Source organism: Zea mays, chromosome 4 (assembly GCF_902167145.1).
Source record: "Zea mays cultivar B73 chromosome 4, Zm-B73-REFERENCE-NAM-5.0, whole genome shotgun sequence".
In the NCBI taxonomy this organism is placed as follows: domain Eukaryota; kingdom Viridiplantae; phylum Streptophyta; class Magnoliopsida; order Poales; family Poaceae; genus Zea; species Zea mays.
In genome coordinates, this window is record NC_050099.1 from 128,241 (window position 1) to 146,589 (window position 18,349).

General features: G+C 44.4%; 1 long non-coding RNA gene across 15 annotated transcripts; it reads right to left on the reverse strand.

Annotated features, from left to right (window-relative positions):
• Nucleotides 1–9,867: 9,867 nt before the first annotated feature.
• On the reverse strand, nucleotides 9,868–13,518 carry LOC103626862 (uncharacterized). 15 transcript variants are annotated; one of them, XR_002262343.2, is made up of 6 exons: nucleotides 13,267–13,428; nucleotides 12,738–13,096; nucleotides 12,219–12,651; nucleotides 11,046–11,146; nucleotides 10,489–10,574; nucleotides 9,957–10,360 (listed from the first exon to the last, which is right to left on the reverse strand). It is a non-coding gene; the product is annotated as an uncharacterized lncRNA (long non-coding RNA). The 15 variants fall into 15 exon arrangements; XR_004857638.1 differs by having other exon boundaries at nucleotides 12,219–13,096; nucleotides 13,267–13,489; XR_004857639.1 differs by having other exon boundaries at nucleotides 12,738–13,453.
• Between the last annotated feature and the right edge of the window lie 4,831 nt (nucleotides 13,519–18,349).

Sequence of the window (18,349 nt, forward strand, 5' to 3'; positions counted from 1 at the left end):
CCCGCGAGCTATATCACACATTTCCGTGGCCAAACAACCAATTTTATGTATCCGACCTGCCACCTTCGTTTTAGACCGGGGAGGCCGTTATGGCATTTTTTTGCCACCCGTGAGCTATACACACGATTTTATGGAAACCTAGACCCTAAATCCTATCCCTAAACCCTAAACCTAAACATCGACACTAAAGGATTTTAGTGTCGAAACCATGGTAAAATGAAATTTGAGTCTTCCAACCATATCAACTTTGCTGACATAGTAGAATTTTAGTGTCCAAACCAAAGTACACGTCTTAGACCCCTTAGGCCCGTAAGGCTATTTTGGCCTCCCGTGACACATGTTTTTATCGTCGAACAGCGATTTCGTGCCTCCCGTCCGCCACCCATGATTTGACCATTGAGACTGGTAAGGCTGTTTTGGCCTCCCGTGAGCTATAGCACACGTTTTCATGGCCCAACGACCATTTTTATGTCCGCGTTCCGCCACACGTGTTTTTGTCTCTAGAGCACCTTAAAGAGGTTCTTGGCCTCCCGCGAGCTATATCACACATTTTCGTGGCCAAACAGCCAATTTTATGTATCCGACCTACCACCTTCGTTTTAGACCGGGGAGGCCGTTATGGCATTTTTTTGCCACCTGTGAGCTATAGCACACGATTTTATGGAAACCTAGACCCTAAATCCTATCCCTAAACCCTAAACCTAAACATCGACACTAAAGGATTTTAGTGTCGAAACCATGGTAAAATGAAATTTGAGTCTCCCAACCATATCAACTTTGCTGACATAGTAGAATTTTAGTGTCCAAACCATAGTACACATTTTGGTCCCCGGAGGCCGGTAAGGCTATTTTTGGCCTCCCGTGACACATGTTTTCATCGTCAAACAACGATTTCATGCCTCCCGTCCAGCACCCATGATTTGGCCACTGAGACTGCTAAGGCTGTTTATGGCCTCACGTAAGCTATAGCACAGATTTTCATGGTCGAGCGACCAGTTTTAAGTAAGTGTTTCACCACCCGCGTTTTGGTCCCCATAGCACTTTAAAGTTGTTCTTGGCCTCCCACGAGCTGTAGGATTTAGGGTTTAGGTTTTAGGGCCTCCCGTGACACATGTTTTTGTCGTCGAACAACGATTTCGTGTCTCCTGTCCCCTACCCATGATTTGACCATTGAGACTGGTAAGGCTGTTTTGGCCTCCCGTGAGCTATAGCACACGTTTTCATGGCCCAGCGACCATTTTTATGTCCGCGTTCCACCACACGTGTTTTTGTCCCCGGAGCACCTTAAAGCGGTTCTTGGCCTCCCACGAGCTATATCACACATTTTCGTGGCCAAACAGCCAATTTTATGTATCCGACCTGCCACCTTCGTTTTAGACCGGGGAGGCCGTTATGGCATTTTTTTGCCACCCGTGAGCTGTAGCACACGATTTTATGGAAACCTAGACCCTAAATCCTATCCCTAAACCCTAAACCTAAACATCGACACTAAAGGATTTTAGTGTCGAAACCATGGTAAAATGAAATTTGAGTCTCCCAACCATATCAACTTTGCTGACATAGTAGAATTTTAGTGTCCAAACCATAGTACACATTTTGGTCCCCGGAGGCTGGTAAGGCTATTTTTGGCCTCCCGTGACACATGTTTTCATCGTCAAACAACGATTTCATGCCTCCCGTCCACCACCCATGATTTGGCCACTGAGACTGCTAAGTCTGTTTATGGCCTCACGTAAGCTATAACACACGTTTTCATGGTCGAGCGACCATTTTTAAGTAAGTGTTCCACCATCCGCGTTTTGGTCCCCAGAGCACCTTAAAGTTGTTCTTGGCCTCCCACGAGCTGTAGGGTTTAGTGTTTAGGTTTTAGGGCCTCCCGTGACACATGTTTTTATCGTCGAACAGCGATTTCGTGCCTCCCGTCCGCCACCCATGATTTGACCATTGAGACTGGTAAGGATGTTTTGGCCTCCCGTGAGCTATAGCACACGTTTTCATGGCCCAGCGACCATTTTTATGTCCGCGTTCCACCACACGTGTTTTTGTCCCCGGAGCACCTTAAAGCGGTTCTTGGCCTCCCGCGAGCTATATCACACATTTCCGTGGCCAAACAACCAATTTTATGTATCCGACCTGCCACCTTCGTTTTAGACCGGGGAGGCCGTTATGGCATTTTTTTTGCCACCCGTGAGCTATAGCACACGATTTTATGGAAACCTAGACCCTAAATCCTATCCCTAAACCCTAAACCTAAACATCGACACTAAAGGATTTTAGTGTCGAAACCATGGTAAAATGAAATTTGAGTCTCCCAACCATATCAACTTTGCTGACATAGTAGAATTTTAGTGTCCAAACCATAGTACACATTTTGGTCCCCGGAGGCTGGTAAGGCTATTTTTGGCCTCCCGTGACACATGTTTTCATCGTCAAACAACGATTTCATGCCTCCCGTCCACCACCCATGATTTGGCCACTGAGACTGCTAAGTCTGTTTATGGCCTCACGTAAGCTATAACACACGTTTTCATGGTCGAGCGACCATTTTTAAGTAAGTGTTCCACCATCCGCGTTTTGGTCCCCAGAGCACCTTAAAGTTGTTCTTGGCCTCCCACGAGCTGTAGGGTTTAGTGTTTAGGTTTTAGGGCCTCCCGTGACACATGTTTTTATCGTCGAACAGCGATTTCGTGCCTCCCGTCCGCCACCCATGATTTGACCATTGAGACTGGTAAGGATGTTTTGGCCTCCCGTGAGCTATAGCACACGTTTTCATGGCCCAGCGACCATTTTTATGTCCGCGTTCCACCACACGTGTTTTTGTCCCCGGAGCACCTTAAAGCGGTTCTTGGCCTCCCGCGAGCTATATCACACATTTCCGTGGCCAAACAACCAATTTTATGTATCCGACCTGCCACCTTCGTTTTAGACCGGGGAGGCCGTTATGGCATTTTTTTTGCCACCCGTGAGCTATAGCACACGATTTTATGGAAACCTAGACCCTAAATCCTATCCCTAAACCCTAAACCTAAACATCGACACTAAAGGATTTTAGTGTCGAAACCACCCGCGAGCTATAGCACACGATTTTATGGAAACCTAGACCCTAAATCCTATCCCTAAACCCTAAACCTAAACATCGACACTAAAGGATTTTAGTGTCGAAACCATGGTAAAATGAAATTTGAGTCTCCCAACCATATCAACTTTGCTGACATAGTAGAATTTTAGTGTCCAAACCATAGTACACATTTTGGTCCCCGGAGGCCGGTAAGGCTATTTTTGGCCTCCCGTGACACATGTTTTCATCGTCAAACAACGATTTCATGCCTCCCGTCCAGCACCCATGATTTGGCCACTGAGACTGCTAAGGCTGTTTATGGCCTCACGTAAGCTATAGCACAGATTTTCATGGTCGAGCGACCATTTTTAAGTAAGTGTTCCACCACCCGCGTTTTGGTCCCCAGAGCACTTTAAAGTTGTTCTTGGCCTCCCACGAGCTGTAGGGTTTAGGGTTTAGGTTTTAGGGCCTCCCGTGACACATGTTTTTGTCGTCGAACAACGATTTCGTGTCTCCCGTCCGCCACCCATGATTTGACCATTGAGACTGGTAAGGTTGTTTTGGCCTCCCGTGAGCTATAGCACACGTTTTCATGGCCCAGTGACCATTTTTATGTCCGCGTTCCGCCACACGTGTTTTTGTCCCCGGAGCACCTTAAAGCGGTTCTTGGCCTCCCGCGAGCTATATCACACATTTCCGTGGCCAAACAGCCAATTTTATGTATCCGACCTGCCACCTTCGTTTTAGACCGGGGAGGCCGTTATGGCATTTTTTGCCACCCGTGAGCTGTAGCACACGATTTTATGGAAACCTAGACCCTAAATCCTATCCCTAAACCCTAAACCTAAACATCGACACTAAAGGATTTTAGTGTCGAAACCATGGTAAAATGAAATTTGAGTCTCCCAACCATATCAACTTTGCTGACATAGTAGAATTTTAGTGTCCAAACCATAGTACACATTTTGGTCCCCAGAGGCCGGTAAGGCTATTTTTGGCCTCCCGTGACATGTTTTCATCGTCAAACAACGATTTCATGCCTCCCGTCCACCACCCATGATTTGGCCACTGAGACTGCTAGGGCTGTTTATGGCCTCACGTAAGCTATAACACACGTTTTCATGGTCGAGCGACCATTTTTAAGTAAGTATTCCACCACCCGCATTTTGGTCCCCAGAGCACCTTAAAGTTGTTCTTGGCGTCCCACGAGCTGTAGGGTTTAGTGTTTAGGTTTTAGGGCCTCCCGTGACACATGTTTTTATCGTCGAACAGCGATTTCGTGCCTCCCGTCCGCCACCCATGATTTGACCATTGAGACTGGTAAGGCTGTTTTGGCCTCCCGTGAGCTATAGCACACGTTTTCATGGCCCAGCGACCATTTTTATGTCCGCGTTCCGCCACACGTGTTTTTGTCCCCGGAGCACCTTAAAGCGGTTCTTGGCCTCCCGCGAGCTATATCACACATTTTTGTGGCCAAACAACCAATTTTATGTATCCGACCTGCCACCTTCGTTTGAGATCGGGGAGGCCGTTATGGCATTTTTTGCCACCCGTGAGCTATAGCACACGATTTTATGGAAACCTAGACCCTAAATCCTATACCTAAACCCTAAACCTAAACATCGACACTAAAGGATTTTAGTGTCGAAACCATGGTAAAATGAAATTTGAGTCTCCCAACCATATCAACTTTGCTGACATAGTAGAATTTTAGTGTCCAAACCATAGTACACATTTTGGTCCCCGGAGGCCGGTAAGGCTATTTTTGGCCTCCCGTGACACATGTTTTCATCGTCAAACAACGATTTCATGCCTCCCGTCCACCACCCATGATTTGGCCATTGAGACTGCTAAGGCTGTTTATGGCCTCATGTAAGCTATAGCACACATTTTCATGGTCGAGCGACCATTTTTAAGTAAGTGTTCCACCACCCCGTTTTGGTCCCTAGAGCACTTTAAAGTTGTTCTTGGCCTCCCACGAGCTGTAGGGTTTAGGGTTTAGGTTTTAGGGCCTCTCGTGACACATGTTTTTGTCGTTGAACAACGATTTCGTGCCTCCCGTCCGCCACCCATGATTTGACCATTGAGACTGGTAAGGCTGTTTTGGCCTCCCGTGAGCTATAGCACACGTTTTCATGGCCCAGCGACCATTTTTATGTCTGCGTTCCCCCACACGTGTTTTTGTCCCCGGAGCACATTAAAGCGGTTCTTGGCCTCTCGCGACCTATATCACACATTTCCGTGGCCAAACAACCAATTTTATGTATCCGACCTGCCACCTTCGTTTTAGATCGGGGAGGCCGTTATGGCATTTTTTGCCACCCATGAGCTATAGCACCCGATTTTATGGAAACCTAGACCCTAAATCCTATCCCTAAACCCTAAACCTAAACATCGACACTAAAGGATTTTAGTGTCGAAACCATGGTAAAATGAAATTTGAGTCTCCCAACCATATCAACTTTGCTGACATAGTAGAATTTTAGTGTCCAAACCATAGTACACATTTTGGTCCCCGGAGGCCGGTAAGGCTATTTTTGGCCTCCCGTGACACATGTTTTCATCGTCAAACAACGATTTCATGCCTCCCGTCCGCCACCCATGATTTGGCCACGGAGACAGCAAAGGCTGTTTATGGCCTCCCGTAAGCTATAGCACACGTTTTCATGGTCGAGCGGCTATTTTTAAGTACGTGTTCCACCACCCTCGTTTTGGTCCCCAGAGCACCTTAAAGTTGTTCTTGGCCTCCCACGAGCTTTAGGGTTTAGGATTTAGGTTTTAGGGCCTCCCATGACACATGTTTTTGTCGTCGAACAGCGATTTCGTGCCTCCCGTCCGCCACCCATGATTTGACCATTGAGACTGGTAAGGCTGTTTTGGCCTCCCGTGAGCTATAGCACACGTTTTCATGGCCCAGCGACCATTTTTATGTCCGCGTTCCGCCACACGTGTTTTTGTCCTCAGAGCACCTTAAAGTGGTTCTTGGCCTCCCACGAGCTATATCACACATTTTCGTGGTCAAACAGCCAATTTTATGTATCCGACCTGCCACATTCGTTTTAGACCGGGGAGGCCGTTATGGCATTTTTTTGCCACCCGTGAGCTATAGCACACGATTTTATGGAAACCTAGACCCTAAATCCTATCCCTAAACCCTAAACCTAAACATCGACACTAAAGGATTTTAGTGTCGAAACCATGGTAAAATGAAATTTGAGTCTCCCAACCATATCAACTTTGCTGACATAGTAGAATTTTAGTGTCCAAACCATAGTACACATTTTGGTCGCCGGAGGCCAGTAAGGCTATTTTTGGCCTCCCGTGACACATGTTTTCATCGTCAAACAACGAATTCATGCCTCCCGTCCGCCACCCATGATTTGGCCACGGAGACTGCAAAGGCTGTTGGCCTCCCGTAAGCTATAGCACACGTTTTCATGGTCGAGCGACCATTTTTATGTACGTGTTCCACCACCCGCGTTTTGGTCCCCAGAGCACCTTAATGTTGTTCTTGGCCTCCCACGAGCTGTAGCACACGTTTCCGTGGCCAAAGTGCCAATTTCATGTATCCGACCTGCCACCTATGTTTTACACCGGAGAGGCCGTTACGACATTTTTTGCCACAAGTGAGCTATAGCACACGTTTTTATGGTAACCTAGACCCCGAATCCAATCCCTAAACCCTAACCTTAAACACCGACACTAAAAGGTTTTAGTGTCCAAACCATAGTAAAATGAAGTTTGAGTCTCCAAACCATAGTAAGCTTGCAGGCATGGTAGAATTTTAGTGTCCAAACCAAAGTACACGTTTTAGACCCCTTAGGTCCGTAAGGCTATTTTGGCCTCCCGTGACATATGTTTTTGTCGTCGAACAGCGATTTCGTGCCTCCCGTCCGCCACCCATGATTTGACCATTGAGACTGGTAAGGCTGTTTTGGCCTCCCGTGAGCTATAGCACACGTTTTCATGGCCCAACGACCATTTTTATGTCCGCGTTCCACCACACGTGTTTTTGTCCCTAGAGCACCTTAAAGCGGTTCTTGACCTCCCGCGAGCTATATCACACATTTCTGTGGCCAAACAGCCAATTTTATGTATCCAACCTGCCACCTTCGTTTTAGACCGGGGAGGCCGTTATGGCATTTTTTTGCCACCCGTGAGCTATAGCACATGATTTTATGGAAACCTAGACCCTAAATCCTATCCCTAAACCCTAAACCTAAACATCGACACTTGATTTTAGTGTCGAAACCATGGTAAAATGAAATTTGAGTCTCCCAACCATATCAACTTTGCTCACATAGTAGAATTTTAGTGTCCAAACCATAGTACACATTTTGGTCCTCGGAGGCCGGTAAGGCTATTTTTGGCTTCCCGTGACACATGTTTTCATCATCAAACAACGATTTCATGCCTCCCGTCCACCACCCATGATTTTGCCACTGAGACTGCTAAGTCTGTTTATGGCCTCACGTAAGCTATAACACACGTTTTCATGGTCGAGCGACCATTTTTAAGTAAGTGTTCCACTACCCGCGTTTTGGTCCCCAGAGCACCTTAAAGTTGTTCTTGGCCTCCCACGAGCTGTAGGGTTTAGGGTTTAGGTTTTAGGGCCTCCCGTGACACATGTTTTTGTCATTGAACAGCGATTTCGTGCCTCCCGTCCGCCACCCATGATTTGACCATTGAGACTGGTAAGGCTGTTTTGGCCTCCCGTGAGCTATAGCACACGTTTTCATGGCCCAGCGACCATTTTTATGTCCGCGTTCCGCCACACGTGTTTTTGTCCCTGGAGCACCTTAAAGTGGTTCTTGGCCTCCCGCGAGCTATATCACACATTTCCGTGGCCAAACAACCAATTTTATGTATCCGACCTGCCACCTTCGTTTTAGATCGAGGAGGCCGTTATGGCATTTTTTTGCCACCCGTGAGCTATAGCACACAATTTTATGGAAACCTAGACCCTAAATCCTATCCCTAAACCCTAAACCTAAACATCGACACTAAAGGATTTTGGTGTCGAAACCATGGTAAAATGAAATTTGAGTCTCCCAACCATATCAACTTTGCTGACATAGTAGAATTTTAGTGTCCAAACCATAGTACACATTTTGGTCGCCGGAGGCCAGTAAGGCTATTTTTGGCCTCCCGTGACACATGTTTTCATCGTCAAACAACGATTTCATGCCTCCCGTCCGCCACCCATGATTTGGCCACGGAGACTGCAAAGGCTGTTTATGGCCTCCCGTAAGCTATAGCACACGTTTTCATGGTCGAGCGACCATTTTTATGTACGTGTTCCACCACCCGCGTTTTGGTCCCCAGAGCACCTTAATGTTGTTCTTGGCCTCCCACGAGCTGTAGCACACGTTTCCGTGGCCAAAGTGCCAATTTCATGTATCCGACCTGCCACCTACGTTTTACACCGGAGAGGCCGTTACGACATTTTTTGCCACAAGTGAGCTATAGCACACGTTTTTATGGTAACCTAGACCCCGAATCCAATCCCTAAACCCTAACCTTAATCACCGACACTAAAAGGTTTTAGTGTCCAAACCATAGTAAAATGAAGTTTGAGTCTCCAAACCATAGTAAGCTTGCAGGCATGGTAGAATTTTAGTGTCCAAACCAAAGTACACGTTTTAGACCCCTTAGGTCCGTAAGGCTATTTTGGCCTCCCGTGACATATGTTTTTGTCGTCGAACAGCGATTTCGTGCCTCCCGTCCGCCACCCATGATTTGACCATTGAGACTGGTAAGGCTGTTTTGGCCTCCCGTGAGCTATAGCACACGTTTTCATGGCCCAACGACCATTTTTATGTCCGCGTTCCACCACACGTGTTTTTGTCCCTAGAGCACCTTAAAGCGGTTCTTGACCTCCCGCGAGCTATATCACACATTTCTGTGGCCAAACAGCCAATTTTATGTATCCAACCTGCCACCTTCGTTTTAGACCGGGGAGGCCGTTATGGCATTTTTTTGCCACCCGTGAGCTATAGCACATGATTTTATGGAAACCTAGACCCTAAATCCTATCGCTAAACCCTAAACCTAAACATCGACACTTGATTTTAGTGTCGAAACCATGGTAAAATGAAATTTGAGTCTCCCAACCATATCAACTTTGCTCACATAGTAGAATTTTAGTGTCCAAACCATAGTACACATTTTGGTCCCCGGAGGCCGGTAAGGCTATTTTTGGCTTCCCGTGACACATGTTTTCATCATCAAACAACGATTTCATGCCTCCCGTCCACCACCCATGATTTTGCCACTGAGACTGCTAAGTCTGTTTCACTACTACAAAACATGTTATATGAGACGGTTAATTTTCAGTTCTTAAGACGCTTATGAAGTGTCCAAATTTGATGGAGTCGTAAAAGATGTCCCACATTTAAGATGGTTATAAACCGTCTTAAAAGATATTATATAAGACAATGTTTAATTTATAACCATCTGAAAAGGTATTTGTTTAAGTCATTTTGTCCGATAAACCGTCTTGAATTAGGTTTTTGTTTAAGACGCTGCTTCTAAAGAACCATAGAGAATACAAACATTATAAGTCATAAAGTATTTATCAAACTGTCTCGAATATCCTACAATAATAGACGATTACAATAGGAAAACCATCTTATTTAGGTGACTAATAATGGACGTTTTAGAAACCGTCTTATTTAGATTTAAACGAAATGACTTACACGACAATACATTCTTCAATTTATAATCATTTTTTCTGATATCACGTTATAATAATTTGAAAGAGAAATATACATACACATATATTGAACAACATTATAATTAATATAATATAAATAAGTACCATTCAATATATCATAAATAAGCATTGTCAAACAACGCATACATAAGTGTACTCTAAATCTAAACTAAGATACAACTGTTTGCACTAATGTTAAGGCTAACTTTATATGAATTCAAGTCTCCACACTTTTGTGGCCACCAAATTTGAATTCCGTTCTATGTTTTCCTGTACAACAAATAGGATAAAACTAGACATAGCAAAAAGCTCCAAGCAGCACGTGGATGGTCTCGAAGCTGCCCTTGTGCTTCTCCCTGTTCTTGATCACTCCTACACGCCCGGTGTTCCTCCCGCCGGTCACCATGACCACATTGTCGACGTCAAACTTGATGAAGTCCATGATCTTGTTGGTCTCCAGATCGATCTTGATGGTGCCATTTCTGCAAACTTTTAGCTATACAGAAGGGAGATTGTGTTTGGAGTAAAGAACGACCAACCTCACCACATATGGACTCAAAGAATAACTTTAGATCTACTTGAGTGACCTGCGTGTATTAAAACAGAACCATGACAGCTTACTAACCTGATGCAGCACATGGTGTCATAAAGTGTCTTAACGCAGTAGTATTGTACTAATAACTTATAATGCAATCACAAAAGGCTGCATACATACCACTGCGAGGGTGCCAAAAGCACTCGAGGCCTAATGGATCGTACATGATCCAAAGCTGCTTCAGGGGTCATGTTCCTGTATTTAATCTGCAACACAATTTTGTGTCATCTTTATTTTTTAATACATCTACATAATAATATTATATATGCATAACTTTTTAGCAAAAGTGGTTATGCATTCAGTACATATGTACATATGTACTGCCGCCTTGTATCAAGTCAAATGAGAAGAAAATGAATATGAAACAGCACATTCATATATATGTAATTTTTGGCAGACATGGATTGAATTTTCATATAACAGGTAGATGTTTGATCATACTGTTCATCTTGATAAATAGCTGAATACAAAAATATGACATGAGAAGAAATGGATTAAATCAGTAACTCGTTCAGAAGTCACATCAATATAAGTCTTTTCACATTTATATAATGACAAGAAACCATAAATAATGATTCAATCCCTTGAATTGAATAGTTGAGAACTTGTAAAATAAACAAGGTCCAGAATACAAGGTGGTAAATTAGTTTTAGAAAACACATTAAGTCTAGACTCACCCTTCCACAGCTTGGTGGAGGAATGCTTGATTACCGAGATCAAGTGGATGCCTTCTGAGTGCACTTAAAGAAGCATATTGCAAATTACCACGTATAATAGACTGCGAAAATAAAATAAATTGTCACAAGTTTGAGTTCAGAACATAAGACTCACAATTTTTAGATCAAATAAACTAAGTTGGCCCATCATCTTAGCCAGATAATAATGAGCTGCAAGTTTAAGTGCACTGTAGCAATTGTTGCTTTTTCAATGCTTATAATTAGTGAGGTCGACGTAGTTTAAATAGCTCCTAGACATGTACCTTGCAATATATTGTCGGCAAGAATGGAGCAATTCAAATTATATGAAGCAGCCCATATAACGTCAGATGCATTTGCAGAGTACATAGATGATAGCGTCTCATCCTCTTTCCACTAATACTTCCCAATTACAAATTAAACTAACAAATAAAGATGGTAAGGGAAAGTATACTTACAACAGAACAAAAAAAGGTGGCTGCGAGATGTGTTTATGTGGCTAATTGCGGTGCTGTTGATGTGTTTATATAGAGTATGAGGAGGGCATACTGGTGGAGATGAACTGTGTAAAGACATCAACAACCATGAAAAATCCTGGATGCTTTGGCATTATGTCCACATACAGAAATGAAAAGGAGTTCACATTTCTTGCAAGTGCAAGTACCGTAAAAGAGGCTAGAAGCTGTTTGTTTTATGCCCATGCACAGAAACAAAGGTTCATATTTCTTGCAAGTAATCGACAGACCACTCTCAAAAGTCTCAAAGAAAAAGGATTTGCACAATTTACATCTGTAGAATGGGGCTGAATGATTGATGATACCCTAGTGTGGTGCAACTAAGCATGAAATTCCTTGAGCAATCTGCCTTTTCCAAATGAAGCTACAAGAAAGCATAATGCTAGGAGAAGGCGTCAGAATGGTCAACTGGCAGGGGCTGCTGCTGCTGCCATGGAGCAGCAAAATTCAACATCATAAGCTATGGAAGCACTTGTCGTGCTGATAGGATTATCCAATAGGAGTACCATTGAACATTCAATATATCCAGAACCATTCTTGTCGACAATATATTGCCGACAATATAATTAGTGAGGATGAGAAAAGTAGTTTAAAGACTAATGTAACTGTACAAAGAATACTCAAATTATGGATGGCCAACCTTTTCCAAGATGTCAAACACGATTTCGTTTAGCTTTTCCATCATCTCAGAACTACTAGTGGAACAGGAAGTAAGGGCCTTCAGAACGGCAAGTCTTCGTGCATGAACTTCAAAGGATCATCATCCATAATTAAGAACATTAGACTAACCAAGCTCGAAATCAGAACAATCAACCATATAGTACAACCTGTAGACTATACACCATAGATCAATACTGATTAGGCCAAACTACTGAAACAACTTTGACATAATTATTCAGTTCAGTCTTCTCAGAAGGAAGTCATCCATTCGGCAAAGTTTTTTGTTAGCGAATAAACTAACGATCATGCTAAACAGGTAGCATGCAAGGTAGAATGAAATTAACCTTTTGGCAAAGATTTCAGAGAACAGCTACACTTCTAGCTGAAAGCCTTGCATCATCTGGCACTTGAAACTAAGAAAAATAAACTCGATTAGTGGTGTTCTTCAAATAGAAAAGTGAATACCTCAAAGAAACACAGTAGAGATCGTGACAAGTACCTGCTATTTTGATTTTGAGAATTCCTTAATGCTAAACCAAATCCCATCAAAGGTTAGATGGGAATAAGCTGATAATTTGTTTCTTGAAGCAGCAACATTGCTCAATTTATGGCCTTTAGTAGACTTTTGAGTTTGGTTTTTTTGCATCACCCCAAAAAACAAAATAAAAGATGAAATTGCAACATCACAAAATTCAGTAGTAGTGTAGCGCTAGCACCAGGTGCTGCCACAGCGCCTTCGTCGTCGTACGCTGCTCCAGCAGCGACACCTTGTGAGCTCCAGCATCAATGCGCCGCCCTCCCGCGGCAGGGTTGCGTGGACGGCCAGCTCCGGCTACGCCAGCGATGGCAGCGCATATCCTGAAAGGAGAGAGGAGGAGGTGAGGAGAACTGGGAACCACTCGCGGCAAGGTCCGCTTCCGCGAGGCCATGGAGGTGAGAAAGGAGGGGGCATAGGGCCAGTGCTAGCGCGAGGAAGAAGATCATGGGGCGGGGCGACAACACAGGAAATAGAGAGGAGGAGTGAGAACCGAGAGCAACACAGGGGGCCTTCGTGTGGCCGTGGAGGCGAGCAGGCAAGGGGGCCACGGTAGCAGCGGCACGCGGAGGAAGAGGACGATGAGGCGCGACGTCACGGGAGGAGAGATGAGGGATGAGGAAATCTGAGAAATCTAGGGTTTGAGATGCGGCGGAGCGTTTTGTATTTTCATAAAATCAGCTAGGGTATTTTTTTTGCAACATCGTCACACGGGGTGGCTGAGGAGCGTTGGCAGGCAAGAGGCGACACGTTGGTAAGAAAAATGGCTAGCGCTAGCATGGTACAACCCGGGATTACATTTTCGTTTTTACATTTTTTGATACCGTTTTGTTGACCACAATTTAACTCTTATATTTTTAAATTATTAAAATCGAAATACAGTGAAAACCAAATTTGTTTTCGTTTCCTGGTCAGTAGCGGGAACGAGCAATTTTACCGGTAACCGGTGTTTCTCGAGCGAGAAACTCGTCCCTGGCATTGCCTCTTGAGGGCAAAGCCGATGACCTTTTCATAAAAAGAGATTAGAAGAAAGAAAGAATTATTTAGATGCTAGATTTTTATTCCAAATTTTTGAAGTGGCTGGGTTTTTAGAGTTTGACAATGTAAATGTTAAAGCACTGATATATTCAACATAGGATGTACATACCTTCCTAAACCCCTTGCTACATAAATGATAGGAATTAAAACAAAATGGTGACTTAGGTCTGTTGTGTGACACATTAATGATCGAGTCACATGTGGATTCATTTTACCATCAATATCAAGTTGCAGAGATAAGTTTTATATTTTATATCATATATATCATCAAACTAAGCCGAATTCACTATTTACTACGTGTTTTTTTCACAATACGTCGTATCAGAAATATCATACGAATACGGTTTCATATTTAGAAGTATCTAGTATGCTCATTAACATATAAGACAATTCTTATAGTCTATACAACTCTAATAATATCTTTATTTGAGATGGCTTCATATATAAAAGTGTCTAATATACTAACCACAATCTAAGACAATCCTTGCAATCTTAATGACTCAAAAGATATATTTATTTGAGATGGTTTTCAATAACAATCCGTCTTAAATCAATATAAGACATTTCTTACGATGTAACTGTCTTAAAACACTTCTTTACTGAAGACGGATCTCCAACCAACCGTCTTACCTTACTCATGACCATATAATAAAAGACGCTTCTATAAAATGCATTGATATCCGTCTTAAAATGTGCGTCTTAAATAAGCATATCTCTAGTAGTGTTTATGGCCTCACGTAAGCTATAACACACGTTTTCATGGTCGAGCGACCATTTTTAAGTAAGTGTTCCACTACCCGCGTTTTGGTCCCCAGAGCACCTTAAAGTTGTTCTTGGCCTCCCACGAGCTGTAGGGTTTAGGGTTTAGGTTTTAGGGCCTCCCGTGACACATGTTTTTGTCATTGAACAGCGATTTCGTGCCTCCCGTCCGCCACCCATGATTTGACCATTGAGACTGGTAAGGCTGTTTTGACCTCCCGTGAGCTATAGCACACGTTTTCATGGCCCAGCGACCATTTTTATGTCCGCGTTCCGCCACACGTGTTTTTGTCCCCGGAGCACCTTAAAGTGGTTCTTGGCCTCCCGCAAGCTATATCACACATTTCCGTGGCCAAACAACCAATTTTATGTATCCGACCTGCCACCTTCGTTTTAGATCGGGGAGGCCGTTATGGCATTTTTTTGCCACCCGTGAGCTATAGCACACAATTTTATGGAAACCTAGACCCTAAATCCTATCCCTAAACCCTAAACCTAAACATCGACACTAAAGGATTTTAGTGTCGAAACCATGGTAAAATGAAATTTGAGTCTCCCAACCATATCAACTTTGCTGACATAGTAGAATTTTAGTGTCCAAACCATAGTACACATTTTGGTCGCCGGAGGCCAGTAAGGCTATTTTTGGCCTCCCGTGACACATGTTTTCATCGTCAAACAACGATTTCATGCCTCCCGTCCGCCACCCATGATTTGGCCACGGAGACTGCAAAGGCTGTTTATGGCCTCCCGTAAGCTATAGCACACGTTTTCATGGTCGAGCGACCATTTTTATGTACGTGTTCCACCACCCGCGTTTTGGTCCCCAGAGCACCTTAATGTTGTTCTTGGCCTCCCACGAGCTGTAGCACACGTTTCCGTGGCCAAAGTGCCAATTTCATGTATCCGACCTGCCACCTACGTTTTACACCGGAGAGGCCGTTACGACATTTTTTGCCACAAGTGAGCTATAGCACACGTTTTTATGGTAACCTAGACCCCGAATCCAATCCCTAAACCCTAACCTTAAACACCGACACTAAAAGGTTTTAGTGTCCAAACCATAGTAAAATGAAGTTTGAGTCTCCAAACCATAGTAAGCTTGCAGGCATGGTAGAATTTTAGTGTCCAAACCAAAGTACACGTTTTAGACCCCTTAGGTCCGTAAGGCTATTTTGGCCTCCCGTGACATATGTTTTTGTCGTCGAACAGCGATTTCGTGCCTCCCGTCCGCCACCCATGATTTGACCATTGAGACTGGTAAGGCTGTTTTGGCCTCCCGTGAGCTATAGCACACGTTTTCATGGCCCAACGACCATTTTTATGTCCGCGTTCCACCACACGTGTTTTTGTCCCTAGAGCACCTTAAAGCGGTTCTTGACCTCCCGCGAGCTATATCACACATTTCTGTGGCCAAACAGCCAATTTTATGTATCCAACCTGCCACCTTCGTTTTAGACCGGGGAGGCCGTTATGGCATTTTTTTGCCACCCGTGAGCTATAGCACATGATTTTATGGAAACCTAGACCCTAAATCCTATCGCTAAACCCTAAACCTAAACATCGACACTTGATTTTAGTGTCGAAACCATGGTAAAATGAAATTTGAGTCTCCCAACCATATCAACTTTGCTCACATAGTAGAATTTTAGTGTCCAAACCATAGTACACATTTTGGTCCCCGGAGGCCGGTAAGGCTATTTTTGGCTTCCCGTGACACATGTTTTCATCATCAAACAACGATTTCATGCCTCCCGTCCACCACCCATGATTTTGCCACTGAGACTGCTAAGTCTGTTTATGGCCTCACGTAAGCTATAACACACGTTTTCATGGTCGAGTGACCATTTTTAAGTAAGTGTTCCACTACCCGCGTTTTGGTCCCCAGAGCACCTTAAAGTTGTTCTTGGCCTCCCACGAGCTGTAGGGTTTAGGGTTTAGGTTTTAGGGCCTCCCGTGACACATGTTTTTGTCATTGAACAGCGATTTCGTGCCTCCCGTCCGCCACCCATGATTTGACCATTGAGACTGGTAAGGCTGTTTTGGCCTCCCGTGAGCTATAGCACACGTTTTCATGGCCCAGCGACCATTTTTATGTCCGCGTTCCGCCACACGTGTTTTTGTCCCCGGAGCACCTTAAAGTGGTTCTTGGCCTCCCGCAAGCTATATCACACATTTCCGTGGCCAAACAACCAATTTTATGTATCCGACCTGCCACCTTCGTTTTAGATCGGGGAGGCCGTTATGGCATTTTTTTGCCACCCGTGAGCTATAGCACACAATTTTATGGAAACCTAGACCCTAAATCCTATCCCTAAACCCTAAACCTAAACATCGACACTAAAGGATTTTAGTGTCGAAACCATGGTAAAATGAAATTTGAGTCTCCCAACCATATCAACTTTGCTGACATAGTAGAATTTTAGTGTCCAAACCATAGTACACATTTTGGTCCCCGCAGGCCGGTAAGGCTATTTTTGGCCTCCCGTGACACATGTTTTCATCGTCAAACAACGATTTCATGCCTCCCGTCCACCAGCCATGATTTGGCCACTGAGACTGCTAAGGCTGTTTATGGCCTCACGTAAGCTCTTGCACAAGTTTTCATGGTCGAGCGACCATTTTTAAGTAAGTGTTCCACCACCCGCGTTTTGGTCCCCAGAGCACCTTAAAGTTGTTCTTGGCCTCCCACGAGCTGTAGGGTTTAGGGTTTAGGTTTTAGGGCCTCCCGTGATACATGTTTTTGTCGTCGAACAATGATTTCGTGCCTCCCGTCCGCCACCCATGATTTGACCATTGAGACTGGTAAGGCTGTTTTGGCCTCCCGTGAGCTATAGCACACGTTTTCATGGCCAAGCGACCATTTTTATGTCCGCGTTCCGCCACACGTGTTTTTGTCCCCGGAGCACCTTAAAGCGGTTCTTGGCCTCCCGCGAGCTATATCACACATTTTCGTGGCCAAACAGCCAATTTTATGTATCCGACCTGCCACCTTCGTTTTAGACCGGGGAGGCCGTTATGGCATTTTTTTGCCACCCGTGAGCTGTAGCACACGATTTTATGGAAACCTAGACCCTAAATCCTATCCCTAAACCCTACACCTAAACATCGACACTAAAGGATTTTAGTGTCGAAACCATGGTAAAATGAAATTTGAGTCTCCCAACCATATCAACTTTGCTGACATAGTAGAATTTTAGTGTCCAAACCATAGTACACATTTTGGTCCCGGGAGGCCGGTAAGGCTATTTTTGGCCTCCCGTGACACATGTTTTCATCGTCAAACAACGATTTCATGCCTCCCGTTCACCAGCCATGATTTGGCCACTGAGACTGCTAAGGCTGTTTATGGCCTCACGTAAGCTCTAGCACACGTTTTCATGGTCGAGCGACCATTTTTAAGTAAGTGTTCCACCACCCGCGTTTTGGTCCCCAGAGCACCTTAAAGTTGTTCTTGGCCTCCCACGAGCTGTAGGGTTTAGGGTTTAGGTTTTAGGGCCTCCCGTAAGCTATAGCACACGTTTTCATGGTCGAGCGACCATTTTTATGTACGTGTTCCACCACCCGCGTTTTGGTCCCCAGAGCACCTTAATGTTGTTCTTGGCCTCCCACGAGCTGTAGCACACGTTTCCGTGGCCAAAGTGCCAATTTCATGTATCCGACCTGCCACCTACGTTTTACACCGGAGAGGCCGTTACGACATTTTTTGCCACAAGTGAGCTATAGCACACGTTTTTATGGTAACCTAGACCCCGAATCCAATCCCTAAACCCTAACCT